Below are 19262 nucleotides of genomic sequence, written 5' to 3'. Positions count from 1 at the left end.
TTCTGTAATGTTTAAGTATTTTTGTCTAAATATATTCTTTCTGTTATCTTAAATTATTTCTCCTAAATTCTTGTATATTTGAGAAGTTATCATGTTTCTGCTAAGTTACAATATTTCTGCCAAGTTCTGCTATGCTATTGTATTTCTGCCAAGTATTATGTTTCCTCTAAGATATTGCAGTTCTGCTAAGTTATTACTTTTTAGCAAAGTTCCTTTGCTTCTGCAAAGTTTTTACCATTTCTGCAACTTTTCAGCTTTTTCAGCTAGTTTTTGCAGACAGCTTCAGCTTTAAAGCATCCACACTGCATTTTCGCAGGAAATGCAAATTTTTCTAGTTGTGTGGATGCTTTAAGGCATCCACACTATTGTTTTCCTGTTTCTCTTTATTCTTTATTATTATTATTATTCTTGGGACTTCCGTACACTTTTCGCCATTGAACTACTTCCACAATTTTTGTGCTATTTTCACCATTCAAATTTTAAACTATTCTGCTATTTTTGCTCTTTTATGCTATATCTTGTGGTATTTTTTGCTATTATACTTTTTAAAATATTAAGCTTTTTTCCTTTAATTTGTCCCATTGAAATGAATGGGAAACTTCCGCAATTCTGCTAAAATTTGCTTGTTTTTGAAACTTAACTACTTCCTCATATTTTCACTTAGAACAACCATTCAAACTTTAAAATGTTCTCAAATTATTGGGCTATTCAGGTATAAATCATCTTTTTCAAATCTTTTATCGTTTTATTTTTATCCCTCTTAAAGTTTTGAGTTGCAAAATTGGGATTTTTCACAAAATACATGGGTTGTTATTGTTGCTATGCAGTTGGTTCTAAGTGAGACACTGTAAGTTTCGCAGTCTTCTCTTCATGTCCGAACAACTTCTTGCTACTTGCTCAATTTTCACTCAACCCCCACAAATTATACATCAAAACGTAGGTATTTTTGCTGGCTTTCAGAAAATGTCACTATCATTGTTGTGGTATTGATAGAATTTTGGCAAATCTCCTCAGACCAACCCAAAGTCTGAAAACTCTCCATAGAAAGTCAATGGAGAGTTTGTTCAAAATCACCGCTGGATTTCTCTAATGAGAGGCATTTTCGAATCGTCATATCTCCTTAACAAAGCGAAGTTAAAACATGAGGCTTGTCCCAGTATATCTTCAGACACTCCTGACGCTCACAATTCAAGAATTTTTTTCTCACCTATTACCATTTGGCCATGAATTACGTTTGTTTGAGGGTAGGAAATCCGTCCTTCGCTCAGATTTCTTCAGATTTCAAACTCTGGAAATGAACCACTTTTTTCTCTCGTCATATCTTTTTAATGGATTTCTATAGAGACCTGAAAATTTCTATGACTGTTCACTAAAGCCTGCTGTCTCTTACGGTGAAAGAATTTCATCGATACTCCAAATAGATTTAGAGTTACAAAGCGTTGTTTGAGGGCAAGTCAAGGCAGTTTTTGTTTCGCCTCTACTCAGTTATAGTGCATTACAAGTCAAATATCTTTAATAATTCATATTTTAATGATAAATTGTCAACACTTGAAGATTCCCCCATCTCTTCTGAACAAAACGGTGTAAGAATGACCGTTCTAGCCCCTACGGTTAGGAAATTATGGCCATTTGTTTGGAGGGTAGTCCTCACTATGAGAAATAGACTGCAAAAATCCTATCTCTCTGCTGTGTGTGTAAAAACGGCTGCACCTTTTTTGGCGGGAAATAGTACACAGCCTCTCTGATTGGTGGATTCAAATTTAGCAGCTCCCAGGCTGCTTGACTGACCTACAAAGTTGCTTCTCTCTCCCTCTGTGTGTGTGTGTGTGTGTGTGTGTGTGTGTGTGTGTATTTCTGCTTTTTATAGTATTTCTGCTAAATTATAGTATTTCTGCTTTTTGTATTATTTCTGCTTTTTATAGTATTTCTGCTTTTTATAGGATTTGTGCTTAATATAGGATTTCTGCTTGATATAGGATTTCTGCTCAATTATAGTATTTCTGCTTTTTATAGTATTTCTGCTTAATATAGTATTTCTGCTAAATTATAGTATTTCTGCTTTTTATAGTATTTCTGCTTAATATAGTATTTCTGCTAAATTATAGGATTTCTGCTTTTTATAGGATTTCTGCTTAATATAGGATTTCTGCTTAATATAATAAGTCTGCTTAATATAGGATTTCTGCTAAATTATACTATTTCTGCTTTTTATAGGTTTTGTGCTTATTATAATATTTGCGCTTAATATAGTATTTCTGCTTAATTATAGTATTTCTGCTAAATTATAGTATTTCTGCTTTTCATAGTATTCGTGCTAAAACATAATATTTCTACTAAATTTAGTATTTATGCTTAATCATACTATTTCTATATATTACTGCCACGTCCCCAAGCAGCCAATCCTCTGTGAGGACTGAGACATTCAAATTTACAAATCAGGGCCTGCACGGCTTCCCAGCCAGCCAATCATATCTGAGGTGTTCCGTTTCTTCTCTCATCATATCTCCGCGACGGTTGTACAAAGAGCAATGAAAATCGCAGTCAAGGTACACCAAAGTCCGCTGATTCACCCAGTACAATAATTATACTTCTAGTCCACCTAGTTTTTGAGTTACGCGACGTTTTGTAACTCCAAAAAATGGCGTTTTTTGCCTCTCACCGCGATCTAATTCTGACTGCTCATGACCCTGTTTTCCAGGGGTCTGTTCTCTTTCCCAGTGGCGCAGTTGGTAATGACAGGGGTCTGCAACCAAAAGGTCGTGGGTTCGATTCCACCTTGATCAACATGTTTTTCTCCCTACAAATTAATACACTATCACAGACCAGTAATTCATATTGTTTATTTATTACAATTCTGCAAACTTTTATCATTTTACCAGCTTTTCTAATATGGACCTCATATTCTTGTTAACACTCCATGGCACAAATACTGTTCCCTTTAGGCTCTGTGTATGTGTGTGTGTATCAATATTTCTCCCATTTTAAAGTACTACTCCACCATAATTGTATTTCTGTTAAATCAAAGTACTTTTACTACATCTTAGTACTTCTGCTCAATCATAGTATTTTTGCCAAATCATGGTTTTTGTGCCAAATCATAACATTTGTGTTATGTTATAGTATTACTACTAAGTGGAGGAATTTCTGTCATGTTACAGTATATGTGCTGATTACAGTATTTCTACTAAATCATATTATTGCTACTATATTATATTTTTCTTTCTAAATATAGCATTTCTGCTATATAATTGTATTTCTGCTATGTTACAATATTTGTGCTTTTTATATTATTTCTGCTTTTTACAGTATTTCTGCTTTTTATAGTATTTCTACTTTTTATAGGATTTCTGCTTAATATAGTATTTCTGCTTAATATAGTATTTCTGCTTTTTATATTATTTCTGCTTAATATATTATTTCTGCTAAATTATAGTATTTCTGCTTTTTATAGGATTTCTGCTTAATATAATAAGTCTGCTTAATATAGGATTTCTGCTAAATTATACTATTTCTGCTTTTTATAGGATTTGTGCTTAATATAGGATTTCTGCTCAATTATAATATTTCTGCTCAATTATAGTATTTCTGCTTTTTATAGTATTTCTGCTTAATATAGTATTTCTACTAAATTATAGTATTTCTGCTAAATTATAGTATTTCTGCTTAATATAGTATTTCTGCTAAATTATAGTATTTCTGCTTTTTATAGTATTTCTGCTTAATATAGTATTTCTGCTAAATTATAGTATTTCTGCTTTTTATAGTATTTCTGCTTTTTATAGTATTTCTGCTTTTTATAGTATTTGTGCTAAAACATAGTATTAATTTAAAATTACAATATTCATAGTTCATCACAGTGTCTCTGGTAAAATACAGTATTTCTGCTATGTTGTACTATTTTTCTAAATCATAGTGTTTCTGTAATGTTTAAGTATTTTCGGCTAAATATATTCTTTCTGTTATCTTATACTATTTCTCCTAAATTCTTGTATTTTTGAGAAGTTATCATGTTTCTGGTAAGTTATAGTATTTCTGCCAAGTTCTGCTTTGCTATTGTATTTCTGCCAAGTATTATGTTTCCTCTAAGATATTGCAGTTCTGCCAAGTTATTACATTTTAGCAAAGTTCCTTTTACAATTTCTGCAACTTTTCAGCTTTTTCAGCTAGTTTTTGCAGACAGCTTCAGCTTTAAAGCATCCACACTGCATTTTCGCAGGAAATGCAAATTTTTCTAGTTGTGTGGATGCTTTAAGGCATCCACACTATTGTTTTCCTGTTTCTCTTTATTCTTTATTATTGTGTGGATGCTTTAAGGCATCCACACTATTGTTTTCCTGTTTCTCTTTATTCTTTATTATTATTATTATTATTCTTGGGACTTCCGTACACTTTTCGCCGTTGAACTACTTCCACAATTTTTGTGCTATTTTCACCGTTCAAATTTTAAACTATTCTGCTATTTTTGCTCTTTTGTGCTATATCTTTTGGTATTTTTTGCTATTATACTTTTTAAAATATTAAGCTTTTTTCCTTTAATTTGTCCCATTGAAATGAATGGGAACCTTCCGCAATTCTGCTAAAACTTGCTTGTTTTTGAAACTTAACTACTTCCTCATATTTTCACTTAGAACAACCATTCAAACTTTAAAATGTTGTCAAATTATTGGGCTATTCAGCTATAAATCAGCTTTTTCAAATCTTTTACCGTTTTACTTTTATCCCACTTAAAGTTTTGAGTTTCATCTTTGTGATTTTCCACAAAATACATGGGTTGTTATGGTTGCTATGCAGTTGGTTCTAAGTGAGGCACTGTAAGTTTCGCAGTCTTCTCTTCATGTCCGAACAACTTCTTGCTACTTGCTCAATTTTCACTCAACTTCCACAAATTATACATCAAAACGTAGGTATTTTTGCTGGCTTTCAGAAAATGTCATTATCATTGTTGTGGACTTTATAGCATTTTGGCAAATCTCCTCAGACCAACACAAAGTCGGAAAACTCTCCATAGAAAGTCAATGGAGAGTTTGTTCAAAATCACCGCTTGATTTCTGTAATGAGAGGCATATTCGAATCGTCATATCTCCTTAATGAAGCGACGTTAAGACATGAGGCTTGTCCCGATATATCTTCAGACACTCCTGACGCTCACAAATCAAGAATTTTTTTCTTACCTATTACCATTTGGCCATGAATTACGTTTGTTTGAGGGTAGGAAATCCGTCCTTCGCTCAGATTTCTTCAGCTTTCAAACTCTGGAAATGAACCACTTTTTTCTCTCGTCATATCTGTTTGATAGATTTCCACAGAGACCTGAAAATTTCCATGCCTGTTCACCAAAGCCTGCTGTCTCTTACGGTGAAAGAATGATATCAATACTCCAAATAGATTTAGAGTTAGAAAGCGTTGTTTGAGGGCAAGTCAAGGCAGTTTTCGCTTCGCCTCTATTCAGTTATGGTGCATTACAAGTCAAATATCTTTAATAATTCATATTTTAATGATAAATTGTCAACACTTGAAGATTCCCCCATCTCTGCTGAACAAAACGGTGTAAGAATGGCCGTTCTAGCCCCTACGGTTAGGAAATTATGGTCATTTGTTTGAGTTTAGTCCTCACTATGAGAAATAGACTGCAAAATTCCTGCCTCTCTGCTGTGTGTGTGTAAAAACGGCTGCACCTGTTTTGGCGGGAAAAAGCACACAGCCTCTCTGATTGGTAGATTCAAATTTAGCAGCTCCCAGGCTGCTTGACTGACCTACAAAGTTGCTTCTCTCTCCCTCTGTGTGTGTGTTTGTGTGTGTATTTCTGCTTTTTATAGTATTTCTGCTAAATTATAGTATTTCTGCTTTTTATAGTATTTCTGCTTTTTATAGTATTTCTACTTTTTATAGGATTTCTGCTTAATATAGTATTTCTGCTCAATTATAGTATTTCTGCTCAATTATAGTATTTCTGCTTAATATAGTATTTCTACTAAATTATAGTATTTCTGCTAAATTATAGTATTTCTGCTTTTTATAGTATTTCTGCTTAATATAGTATTTCTGCTAAATTATAGTATTTCTGCTTTTTATAGTATTTCTGCTTAATATAGTATTTCTGCTAAATTATAGTATTTCTGCTTTTTATAGGATTTCTGCTTAATATAATAAGTCTGTTTAATATAGGATTTCTGCTAAATTATACTATTTCTGCTTTTTATAGGATTTGTGCTTAATATAGGATTTCTGCTCAATTATAGTATTTCTGCTCAATTATAGTATTTCTGCTTTTTATAGTATTTCTGCTTAATATAGTATTTCTGCTAAATTATAGTATTTCTGCTTTTTATAGGATTTGTGCTTAATATAGGATTTCTGCTTAATATAATAAGTCTGCTTAATATAGGATTTCTGCTAAATTATACTATTTCTGCTTTTTATAGGATTTGTGCTTAAAATAGGATTTCTGCTTAATATAGTATGTCTGCTTAATATAGGATTTCTGCTGAATTATAGTATTTCTGCTAAATTATAGTATTTCTGCTTTTTATAGTACTTCTGCTAAATTATAGTATTTCTGCTTAATATAGTATTTCTGCTTTTTATAGTATTTCTGCTTAATATAGTATTTCTGCTAAATTATAGTATTTCTGCTTTTTATAGTATTCGTGCTAAAACATAGTATTTCTACTAAATGTAGTATTTATGCTTAATCATACTATTTCTATATATTACTGCCACGTCCCCAAGCAGCCAATCCTCTGTGACGACTGAGACATTCAAATTTACAAATCAGGGCCTGCACGGCTTCCCAGCCAGCCAATCATATCTGAGGTGTTCCGTTTCTTCTCTCATCATATCTCCGCGACGGTTGTACAAAGAGCAATGGAAATCGCAGTCAAGGTACACCAAAGTCCGCTGATTCACCCAGTACAATAATTATACTTCTAGTCCACCTAGTTTTTGAGTTACGCAACATTTTGTAACTCCAAAAAACGCCGTTTTTCGCCTCTCACCGCGATCTAATTCTGACTACTCATGACCCTGTTTTCCAGGCACCTGTTCTCTTTCCCAGTGGCGCAGTTGGTAATGACAGGGGGTCTGCAACCAAAAGGTCGTGGGTTCGATTCCACCTTGATCAACATGTTTTTCTCCCTACAAATTAATACACTATCACAGACCAGTAATTCATATTGTTTATTTATTAGAATTCTGCAAACTTTTATCATTTTACCAGCTTTTCTAATATGGACCTCATATTCTTGTTAACACTCCATGGCACAAATACTGTTCCCTTTAGGCTCTGTGTATGTGTGTGTGTATCAATATTTCTCCCATTTTAAAGTACTACTCCTCCATAATTGTATTTCTGTTAAATCAAAGTACTTTTACTACATCTTAGTACTTCTGCTCAATCATAGTATTTTTGCCAAATCATGGTTTTTGTGCCAAATCATAACATTTGTGTTATGTTATAGTATTACTACTAAGTGGAGGAATTTCTGTCATGTTACAGTATATGTGCTGATTACAGTATTTCTACTAAATCATATTATTTCTACTATATTATATTTTTCTTTCTAAATATAGCATTTCTGCTATATAATTGTATTTCTGCTATGTTATGATATTTGTGCTAAACCAGAGTATTTGTGCTGAAACATAGTATTTCTGCCAAATGATAGTATTTCTGCTTAATTATAGTATTTGTGCTTTTTATAGTATTTCTGCTTTTTATACGATTTGTGCTTAATATAGTATTTGTGCTTAATATAGTATTTCTGCTAAATTATAGTATTTCTGCTTTTTATAGTATTTCTGCTAAATTATAGTATTTCTGCTTTTTATAGTATTTCTGCTTTTTATAGTATTTCTGCCTTTTATAGGATTTGTGCTTAATATAGTATTTGTGCTTAATATAGTATTTCTGCTTTTTATAGTATTTCTGCTTTTTATAGTATTTGTGCTAAAACATAGTATTAATTTAAAATTACAATACTCATAGTTCATCATAGTGTCTCTGGTAAAACACAGTATTTCTGCTATGTTGTACTATTTTTCTAAATCATAGTGTTTCTGTAATGTTTAAGTATTTTCGGCTAAATATATTCTTTCTGTTATCTTATACTATTTCTCCTAAATTCTTGTATTTTTGAGAAGTTATCATGTTTCTGGTAAGTTACAGTATTTCTGCCAAGTTCTGCTTTGCTATTGTATTTCTGCCAAGTATTATGTTTCCTCTAAGATATTGCAGTTCTGCCAAGTTATTACATTTTAGCAAAGTTCCTTTTACAATTTCTGCAACTTTTCAGCTTTTTCAGCTAGTTTTTGCAGACAGCTTCAGCTTTAAAGCATCCACACTGCATTTTCGCAGGAAATGCAAATTTTTCTAGTTGTGTGGATGCTTTAAGGCATCCACACTACTGTTTTCCTGTTTCTCTTTATTCTTTATTATTATTATTATTATTCTTGGGACTTCCGTACGTTTTTCGCCGTTGAACTACTTCCACAATTTTTGTGCTATTTTCACCATTCAAATTTTAAACTATTCTGCTACTTTTGCTCTTTTATGCTATATCTTTTGGTATTTTTTGCTATTATACTTTTTAAAATATTAAGCTTTTTTCCTTTAATTTGTCCCATTGAAATGAATGGGAAACTTCCGCAATTCTGCTAAAATTTGCTTGTTTTTGAAACTTAACTACTTCCTCATATTTTCACTTAGAACAACCATTCAAACTTTAAAATGTTCTCCAATTATTGGGCTATTCAGGTATAAATCAGCTTTTTCAAATCTTTTACCGTTTTATTTTTATCCCTCTTAAAGTTTTGAGTTGCAAAATTGTGATTTTTCAGAAAATACATGCGTTGTTATGGTTGCTATGCACTTGGTTCTAAGTGAGACACTGAAGGTTTCGCAGTCTTCTCTTCATGTCCGAACAACTTCTTGCTACTTGCTCAATTTTCACTCAACTTCCACAAATTATACATCAAAACGTAGGTATTTTTGCTGGCTTTCAGAAAATGTCACTATCATTGTTGTGGGATTTATAGAATTTTGGCAAATCTCCTCAGACCAACACAAAGTCGAAAAACTCTCCATAGAAAGTCAATGGAGAATTTGTTCAAAATCACCGCTGGATTTCTCTAATGAGAGGCATTTTCGAATCGTCATATCTCCCCAACGAAGCAAAGTTAAAACATGAGGCTTGTCCCAGTATATCTTCAGACACTCCTGACGCTCACAATTCAAGAATTATTTTCTCACCTATTACCGTTCTGAGATGAGTTAGACTTGTTTGAGGGTAGGAAATTCGTCCTTCGCTCAGATTTCTTCAGATTTCAAACTATGGAAATGAACCACTTTTTTCTCTCGTCATATCTTTTTTTTGGATTTCCACAGAGACCTGAAAATTTCCATGACTGTTCACCAAAGCCTGCTGTCTCTTACGGTGAAAGAATGATATCGATACTCCAAATAGATTTAGAGTTAGAAAGCGTTGTTTGAGCGCAGGTCAAGGCAGTTTTCGCTTGCCTCTACTCAGTTATGGTGCATTACAAGTCAAATATCTTTAATAATTCATATTTTAATGATAAATTGTCAACACTTGAAGATTCCCCCATCTCTTCTGAACAAAACGGTGTAAGAATGACCGTTCTAGCCCCTACGGTTAGGAAATTATGGCCATTTGTTTGGAGGGTAGTCCTCACTATGAGAAATAGACTGCAAAAATCCTGTTTCTCTGCTGTGTGTGTAAAAACGGCTGCACCTGTTTTGGCGGGAAAATGTACACAGCATCTCTGATTGGTGGATTCAAATTCAGCAGCTCCCAGGCTGCTTGACTGACCTGCAAAGTTGCTTCTCTCTCCCTCTGTGTGTGTGTGTGTGTGTGTATTTCTGCTTTTTATAGGATTTGTGCTTAATATAGTATTTAATATAGTATTTTTTGCTTAATTATAGTATTTCTGCTTTTTATAGTACTTCTGCTTTTTATAGTATTTGTGCTTAATATAGTATTTCTGCTTTTCATAGTATTTCTGCTAAATTATAGTATTTCTGCTCTTTATATTATTTCTGCAAAATTACAGTATTTCTGCTAAATTATAGTACTTCTGCTTTTTATACTATTTCTGCTTTTTATAGTATTTCTGCTAAATTATAGTATATCTGCTTAATATAGTATTTCTGCTTTTTATACTATTTCTGTTTAATATAGTATTTGTGCTTAATATAGCATTTCTGCTAAATTATAGTATTTCTGCTTTTTATAGTATTTCTGCTACATTATAGTATTTCTGTTTTTTATAGTATTTGTGCTTCATATAGTATTTCTACTAAATCATAGTATTTCTGCTAAATTATAGTATTTCTGCTTTTTATAGAATTTCTGCTTAATATAGTATTTGTGCTTAATATAGTATTTCTGCTTTTTATAGTATTTCTGCTTAATATAGTATTTCTGCTAAATTGTAGTATTTCTGATTTTTATAGTATTTCTGCTTAATATAGTATTTCTGCTAAATTATAGTGTTTCTGCTACTTCATAGTATTTCTGCTTTTTATAGGATTTGTGCTTAATATAGTATTTCTGCTTTTTATAGTATTTCTGCTTAATACAGTATTTCTGCTTAATATAGTATTTCTGCTTAATATAGTATTTCTGCTAAATTATAGTATTTCTGCTACATTATAGTATTTCTGCTAAATCATATTATTTCTATTATATTATATTTTTCTTTCTAAATATAGCATTTCTGCTATATAATTTTATCTCTGCTATGTTCTAATATTTGTGCTAAACCAGAGTATTTGTGCTGAAACACAGTATTTCTGCCAAATGATAGTATTTCTGCCAAATGATAGTATTTGTGCTAAAACATAGTATTAATTTAAAATTACAATATTCATAGTTCATCACAGTGTCTCTGGTAAATCACAGTATTTCTGCTATGTTGTACTATTTTTCTAAATCATAGTCTTTCTGTAATGTTTAAGTATTTTTGACTAAATATATTCTTTCTGTTTTCTTATACTATTTCTCCTAAATTCTTGTATATTTGAGAAGTTATCATGTTTCTGGTAAGTTACAATATTTCTGACACGTTCTGCTATGCTATTGTATTTCTGCCAAGTATTATGTTTCCTCTAAGATACTGCAGTTCTGTTAAGTTATTACTTTTTAGCAAAGTTCCTTTGCTTCTGCAAAGTTTTTACAATTTCTGCAACTTTTCAGCTTTTTCAGCTAGTTTTTGCAGACAGCTTCAGCTTTAAAGCATCCACACTGCATTTTCGCAGGAAATGCAAATTTTTCTAGTTATTATTATTATTATTCTTGGGACTTCCGTACGTTTTTCGCCGTTGAACTACTTCCACAATTTTTGTGCTATTTTCACCGTTCAAATTTTAAACTATTCTGCTATTTTTGCTCTTTTATGCTATATCTTTTGGTATTTTTTGCTATTATACTTTTTAAAATATTAAGCTTTTTTCCTTTAATTTGTCCCATTGAAATGAATGGGAAACTTCCGCAATTCTGCTAAAATTTGCTCGTTTTTGAAACTTAACTACTTCCTCATATTTTCACTTAGAACAACCATTCAAACTTTAAAATGTTCTCAAATTATTGGGCTATTCAGGTATAAATCAGCTTTTTCAAATCTTTTACCGTTTTATTTTTATCCCTCTTAAAGTTTTGAGTTGCAAAATTGTGATTTTTCACAAAATACATGCGTTGTTATGGTTGCTATGCACTTGGTTCTAAGTGAGACACTGTAAGTTTCGCAGTCTTCTCTTCATGTCCGAACAACTTCTTGCTACTTGCTCAATTTTCACTCAACTTCCACAAATTATACATCAAAACGTAGGTATTTTTGCTGGCTTTCAGAAACTGTTACTATCATTGTTGTGGGATTTATAGAATTTTGGCAAATCTCCTCAGACCAACACAAAGTCGGAAAACTCTCCATAGAAAGTCAATGGAGAGTTTGTTCAAAATCACCGCTTGATTTCTGTAATGAGAGGCATATTCGAATCGTCATATCTCCTTAACGAAGCGTTGTTAAGACATGAGGCTTGTCCCAGTATATCTTCAGACACTCCTGACGCTCACAAATCAAGAATTTTTTTCTCACCTATTACCATTTGGGCATGAATTACGTTTGTTTGAGGGTAGGAAATTCGTCCTTCGCTCAGATTTCTTCAGATTTCAAACTCTGGAAATGAACCACTTTTTTCTCTCGTCATATCTTTTTGATAGATTTCCACAGAGACCTGAAAATTTCCATGCCTGTTCACCAAAGCCTGCTGTCTCTTACGGTGAAAGAATGATATCGATACTCCAAATAGATTTAGAGTTAGAAAGTGTTGTTTGAGGGCAAGTCAAGGCAGTTTTCGCTTAGCCTCTACTCAGTTATGGTGCATTACAAGTCAAATATCTTTAATAATTCATATTTTAATGATAAATTGTCAACACTTGAAGATTCCCCCATCTCTTCTGAACAAAACGGTGTAAGAATGACCGTTCTAGCCCCTACGGTTAGGAAACTATGGCCATTTGTTTGAGTTTAGTCCTCACTATGAGAAATAGACTGCAAAAATCCTGTCTCTCTGCTGCATGTGTAAAAACGGCTGCACCTGTTTTGGCGGGAAAAAGTACACAGCCTCTCTGATTGGTGGATTCAAATTTAGCAGCTCCCAGGCTGCTTGAATGGCCTAAAAACTTGCTTCTCTCTCTTTCTGTGTTGTGTTATAGTATTTCTAAATTATAGTATTTCTGCTTTTTGTAGTTTTTCTGCTTTTTATAGGATTTGTGCTTAATATAATATTTCTGCTAAATTATAGTATTTCTGCTTTTTATATTATTTCTGCTAAGTTATAGTATTTCTGCTTTTTATAGTATTTCTGCTTTTTATAGTATTTCTGCTTAATATAGTATTTCTGCTTTTTATAGTATTTGTGCTTAATATAGTATTTCTGCTTTTTATAGTATTTCTGCTTTTTATATGATTTCTGCTTTTTATAGGATTTCTGCTTAATATAGTATTTCTGCTAAATTATAGTATTTCTGCTTTTTATAGTATTTCTGCTAAATTATAGTATTTCTGCTTTTTATAGGATTTGTGCTTAATATAGTATTTCTGCTTTTTATAGGATTTGTGCTTAATATTGTATTTCTGCTTTTTATAGTATTTCTGCTTTTTATAGTATTTGTGCTTAATATAGTATTTCTGCTAAATTATAGTATTTCTGCTTTTTATAGTATTTGTGCTATAACATAGTATTTCTACTAAATGTAGTATTTATGCTTAATCATACTATTTCTATATATTACTGCCAGGTCCCCAGGCAGCCAATCCTCTGTGAGGACAGACATTCAAATTTACAAATCAGAGCCTAAACGGCTTCTCAGCCAGCCAATCATATCTGAGGGCTCAGGCATTCAAATTTGCATATTGGGGCCTTCACGGCTTGTAAGCCAGCCAATCATATCTGAGGTCTGCCGTTTCTTCTCTCGTCATATCTCAGCAACGGATGTACAAAGAGCAATGAAAATCGCAGTCAAAGTACACCAAAGTCCGCTGATTGACCCAGTAAAAGAATTATGCTTCTAGTCCACCTAGTTTTTGAGTTACACGACGTTTTGTAACTCCAAAAAACGGCGTTTTTTTGCCTTTCACCGCGATCTAGTTCTGACTGCTCATGACCCTGTTTTCCAGTCACCTGCTCTCTGCCCCAGTGGTGCAGTTGGTAGTGACACGGGTCTACAAGCCAAAGGTTGTGGGTTCAATCCTACCTTGGTCAACATGTTTTTTTTCCCTACAAATTAATACACTATCACAGACAAGTAATTCATATTCATCATTTATTACAATTCTGCAAACTTTTATCATTTTACCAGCTTTTCTAATATGGACCTCACATTCTTGTTAACACTCCATGGCACAAATACTGTTCCCTTTAGGCTCTGTGTATGTGTGTGTATCAATATTTCTCCCATTTTAAAGTATTACTCCTCCATAATTGTATTTCTGTTAAATCAAAGTACTTTTACTACATCTTAGTACTTCTGCTCAATCATAGTATTTCTGCTAAATCATAGTATTTTTGCCAAATCATGGTTTTTGTGCCAAATCATAACATTTGTGTTATGTTATAGTATTACTACTAAGTGGAGGAATTTCTGTCATGTTACAGTATATGTGCTGATTACAGTATTTCTGCTAAATCATAGTAGTTCTACTATATTATATTTTTCTTTCTAAATATAGCATTTCTGCTATATAATTGTATTTCTGCTATGTTATAATATTTGTGCTAAACCAGAGTATTTGTGCTGAAACATAGTATTTCTGCCAAATGATAGTATTTCTGTCAAATTATAGTATTTGTGCTAAAACATAGTATTAATTTAAAATTACAATATTCATAGTTAATCACAGTGTCTCTGGTAAATCACAGTATTCCTGCTATGTTGTACTATTTTTGTAAAACATAGTGTTTCTGTAATGTTAAAGTATTTTGGGGTAAATATATTCTTTCTGTTATCTTATACTATTTCTCCTAAATTCTTGTATATTTGAGAAGTTATCATGTTTCTGGTAAGTTACAATATTTCTGCCAAGTTCTGCTATGCTATTGTATTTCTGCCAAGTATTATGTTTCCTCTAAGATATTGCAGTTCTGCTAAGTTATTACTTTTTAGCAAAGTTCCTTTGCTTCTGCAAAGTTTTTACAATTTCTGCAACTTTTCAGCTTTTTCAGCTAGTTTTTGCAGACAGCTTCAGCTTTAAAGCATCCACACTGCATTTTCGCAGGAAATGCAAATTTTTCTAGTTGTGTGGATGCTTTAAGGCATCCACACTATTGTTTTCCTGTTTCTCTTTATTCTTTATTATTATTATTCTTAGGACTTCCGTACGTTTTTCGCCGTTTAACTACTTCCACAATTTTTGTGCTATTTTCACCATTCAAATTTTAAACTATTCTGCTATTTCTGCTAATGTGTGCTATATCTTTTGGTATTTTTCACTATTATACTTTTTAAAATATTAAGCTTTTTTCCTTTAATTTGTCCCATTGAAATGAATGGGAAACTTCTGCAATTCTGCTAAAATTTGCTTGTTTTTGAAACTTAACTACTTCCTCATATTTTCACTTAGAACAACCATTCAAACTTTAAAATGTTCTCAAATTATTGGGCTATTCAGCTATAAATCAGCTTTTTCAAATCTTTTACCGTTTTATTTTTATCCCTCTTAAAGTTTTGAGTTGCAAAATTGTGATTTTTCACAAAATACATGCGTTGTTATGGTTGCTATGCACTTGGCTTTCAGCGTTCCACTGTAGGTTTCGCAGTCTTCTCTTCATGTCCGAACAACTTCTTGCTACTTGCTCAATTTTCACTCAACTTCCACAAATTATACATCAAAACGTAGGTATTTTTGCTGGCTTTCAGAAAATGTCACCATCATTTTTGTGAGATTTATAGAATTTTGGCAAATCTCCTCAGACCAACACAAAGTCGGAAAACTCTCCATAGAAAGTCAATGGAGAGTTTGTTCAAAATCACCGCTTGATTTCTGTAATGAGAGGCATTTTCGAATCGTCATATCTCCTTAACGAAGCAAAGTTAAAACATGAGGCTTGTCCCAGTATATCTTCAGACACTCCTGACGCTCACAATTCAAGAATTTTTTTCTCACCTATTACCATTTGGCCATGAATTACGTTTGTTTGAGGGTAGGAAATTCGTCCTTTGCTCAGATTTCTTCAGCTTTCAAACTCTGGAAATGAGGCAATTTTTTCTCTCGTCATATCTTTTTTTTGGATTTCCACAGAGACCTGAAGATTTCCATGACTGTTCACCAAAGCCTGCTGTCTCTTACGGTGAAAGAATGATATCGATACTCCAAATAGATTTAGAGTTAGAAAGCGTTGTTTGAGGGCAAGTCAAGGCAGTTTTCGCTTCGCCTCTACTCAGTTATGGTGCATTAGAAGTCAAATATCTTTAATAATTCATATTTTAATGATAAATTGTCAACACTTGAAGATTCCCCCATCTCTTCTGAACAAAACGGTGTAAGAATGACCGTTCTAGCCCCTACGGTTAGGAAATTATGGTCATTTGTTTGAGTTTAGTCCTCACTATGAGAAATAGACTGCAAAAATCCTGCCTCTCTGCTACGTGTGTAAAAATGGCTGCACCTGTTTTGGCGGGAAAAAGTAGACAGCCTCTCTGATTGGTGGATTCAAATTTAGCAGCTCCCAGGCTGCTTGACTGACCTACAAACTTGCTTCTCTCTCTTTCTGTGTGTGTGTTTGTGTGTGTGTGTGTGTGTGTGTGTGACAGAGAGAGAGAGAGAGAGAGAGAAAGAGAGAGAGAGAGAGAAAGCCTTTTAATATAGTATTTGTGCTTAATATAGTATTTCTGCTAAATTATAGTATTTCTGCTTTTTATAGTATTTCTGCTTTTTATAGTATTTCTGCTAAATTATAGTATTTGTGCTTAATATAGTATTTGGGCTTAATATAGTATTTCTGCTAAATTATAGTATTTCTGCTTTTTATAGGATTTGTGCTTAATATAGTATTTCTGCTAAATTATAGTATTTCTTCTAAATTATAGTATTTCTGCTTTTTATAGGATTTCTGCTTTTTATAGTATTTCTGCTTTTTATAGTATTTCTGCTTTTAATAGTGCTTGTGCTTTTTATAGTATTTGTGCTTAATATAGTATTTGTGCTTAATATAGTATTTCTGCTAAATTATAGTATTTCTGCTTTTTATAGTATTTGTGCTAAATGATAGTATTTCTGCTTTTTATAGTATTTCTGCTAAATTATAGTATTTCTGCATTTTATAGTATTTCTGCATTTTATAGGATTTGTGCTTAATATAGTATTTCTGCTTAATATAGTATTTCTGCTAAATTATAGTATTTCTGCTTTTTATAGTATTTCTGCATTTTATAGGATTTGTGCTTAATATAGTATTTCTGCTAAATTATAGTATTTCTGCTTAATATAGTATTTCTGCTAAATTATAGTATTTCTGCTTTTTATAGTATTTCTGCATTTTATAGGATTTGTGCTTAATATAGTATTTCTGCTTAATATAGTATTTCTGCTAAATTATAGTATTTCTGCTAAATTATAGTATTTCTGCTTTTTATAGGATTTCTGCTTTTTATAGTATTTCTGCTTTTTATAGTATTTGTGCTTTTTATAGTATTTCTGCTTAATATAGTATTTGTGCTTAATATAGTATTTCTGCTAAATTATAGTATTTCTGCTTTTTATAGGATTTGTGCTTAATATATGTCAGGGTTCTGGGTCTGAGCAACCCAGGATCCCTGAGCAGTTATGGACTAGTTATATCTTATGTATTTTTGGTGTTACTTCCCCTTTTGCTCTATGCTTGTACATATGTGGAGACGCTTGTTAAATTCCCCTGGTTGGTGGACTCCCTCAATCCAGTTGTCCTGGACTTCCTGCTTTCCACCCTCCACCTCCACTCTCCTCCTCAGGGTGCTCACCGGCCCGGACCGCTGGTGGATTCACAGCCTGAGATGCCGGCCCCGACGTCTACACGGAAACGACGTTCGCGCCGCCGGCTTTCCTCACCGCAGCCTAATCCACGAACTTCTCAAGAGTCGGCTGTGGTGAGTAGTACGGACAATTTTCCATTTCCCTCACCATCTGTGTTTGTGTCTGCAGTGGACGAGCCGACAGCGCAGGTAACATCACCTCGGTCAGAGGTCTCCACACCACTCGCTGCTTCAACATCTGCAGCTGTGGCACCGCCGTCATCTCATCCGCCTGCAGTCACCCTTCTGCCATCTTCTTCACCGGCTGCTACGTCGCCACCCGGACCTGCCCTGCCCGAGCAGGAGCTCGGCGAGCCGGAGGAGCTCGCACTGCCCGAGCAGGAGCTCGGCGAGCCGGAGGAGCTCGCCCTGCCCGAGCAGGAGCTCGGCGAGCCGGAGGAGTTTGGCGAGCAGGAGCTCGGCGAGCAGGTGGAGCCAGCGCCGCTGCCGGAGGAGCTCGGCGAGCCGGTGGAGCCAGCGCCGCTGCTCGGCGAGCAGGAGAAGCCAGCGCCGCTGCTCGGCGAGCAGGAGAAGCCAGCGCCGCTGCTCGGCGAGCAGGTGCAGCCCGCGCCGGAGCTCGGCGAGCGGGAGGAGCCGCAGTCGGGGGAGCTCAGCGAGCAGGAGAGCGACGAGCAGGAGACCCCGCGCTGCCACCGAAGGAGCTCGGAGGTCCGGAGAGACCCGCTCAGCCAGAACTGGAGGTCAGTGTGCCGGAGGGACCTCCACGCCATCCATGTCCAGCGCATCCACGTCAGCGACCAGCGCTTCATAGGCCATGTGCCACTCCTCGCTGTTGCTCACCGGAGCAGCGCCGCCGCCACTGGACCCGGGGCGGGCCGCCTGGGGAGCAGCGCCGCCGCCACTGGATCCGGGGCAGGCCACCGGAACCGCTTTGCCGCTACTGCCGGACCTCTGGCAGGCCGCCGGATGTACGGCGCCGCCACCTCTGGACGCGTGGCAAGCCACCGGAGCTGCAGTTTCGCCGCCACTTTATCAGTGGCAGGCCCTCGGGACTGTTTTGCCGCTGCTGCCGGACACATGGCCGCCCGCCGGAGCTGCAACGCTGCCCCCACAGGACTCGAGGTCGGCCGCCTGAAGCGTCCTACTGCCATCACGGGACCCGAGGTAGGCCGCCTGAGACTGTTTTGTGGCGTTTTTCTTTTTTTTTCGCCGCTGCGGGATGCGTGGTCTGACTTTGGGACTGTGACCTGGGAGGGTTTGTTGTTTGTTGTTTTTGCTTGTTTTGGTTCTGGCCCTCCGTCTTGGACCCCCCGCCAACCGCCCTGGGTTGGTTGTGGTTTTGTTTTTGTTTTGGGGTCGTCGGGTGCCGACCCTTAGAGAGGGGGTACTGTCAGGGTTCTGGGTCTGAGCTTGGTTAGTGTGTGTGTATGCCCGCGATTGTATGTGTCCTGACGGCTGCTTCTATTGTGTCCCCAGGAGAGGGGTGGAGTGCCAGACAGCAGCCAGCACGGGGAGTGCTGAGACACGGGAGCGGAGAGCACAAACACTGGGAGAAGACACGACACGGGAGTCTGGGGAAAGCACGGGAATTTATTGTTGTTATTTCCACACACTGTAAATAAACGCACTGTTTATACACAGAGCACCGCGCCTGGGTCCTCCTTCCCCACACCCCCCACGGTTTGCCATGCCATACCGTGACAATATAGTATTTGTGCTTAATATAGTATTTGTGCT

At 35.2% G+C, this 19262-nt stretch overlaps 1 pseudogene; it reads left to right on the top strand.

Annotated features, from left to right (window-relative positions):
* Positions 1-17351: 17351 nt before the first annotated feature.
* LOC148100165 (uncharacterized) lies at positions 17352-18771 on the top strand (annotated as a pseudogene).
* Positions 18772-19262: the final 491 nt, after the last annotated feature.

Source organism: Neolamprologus brichardi, chromosome 12 (genome assembly GCF_056152115.1).
Source record: "Neolamprologus brichardi isolate AB-2024 chromosome 12, ASM5615211v1, whole genome shotgun sequence".
Taxonomy (NCBI): Eukaryota; Metazoa; Chordata; class Actinopteri; order Cichliformes; family Cichlidae; genus Neolamprologus; species Neolamprologus brichardi.
This window is presented reverse-complemented; position numbering and strand designations above follow the sequence as displayed.